This window comes from Octopus bimaculoides, chromosome 16, assembly GCF_001194135.2.
Source record: "Octopus bimaculoides isolate UCB-OBI-ISO-001 chromosome 16, ASM119413v2, whole genome shotgun sequence".
NCBI classification, from domain to species: domain Eukaryota; kingdom Metazoa; phylum Mollusca; class Cephalopoda; order Octopoda; family Octopodidae; genus Octopus; species Octopus bimaculoides.
Genome location: NC_068996.1, coordinates 47,922,807 through 47,923,384, shown reverse-complemented (window position 1 = coordinate 47,923,384; position 578 = coordinate 47,922,807).

The window sequence follows — 578 nt, the reverse complement described above, 5'->3', positions numbered from 1 at the left end:
GTTCTTTATAACATTGAAGGTAACCATAGGAATCAGGTTGTGTCTCCATGTATATCTATTCAATACCAGTAAACAGTTGGAAAGAATATGTTTCAGTGTTCCGACTTTACCACATTTGCAGATATCATTTTCTGAGACGTTTCATCTTTCTAGATGGCAAGACATCATAGGAAGAACGAATCAGAAAAGTTAGCCGTGATGTAGTCCATCTCCATATCTCATGCCATCTTATTTTCCTCTCAACAACATCATGTTCCCCCCATTTCGTGATCTGTCCTTGTTCAGAGCATTGGATCAAATGAAGATCCCTTGTTTTGACGCTGTTGCTAGTATATTCTTAGCTACAATAGCGACAACATGAATTTCTTCCATCTTCTTGCTCTGTTAAAATATTTGAGAAATATTATATTAATGTGTTCTACTTGTTAAAATTCTGTTTATTCGTTTGTGCAGCTGAAGATGGCACTGCGTTTAAATTGATGTAATGATTGCATAGTCCAATTAAATGGAGCTGCTTGAAACGGTCGTACTGTATCCCTACTTCATATCCTGCTGTTTATTTATATATATATATATAT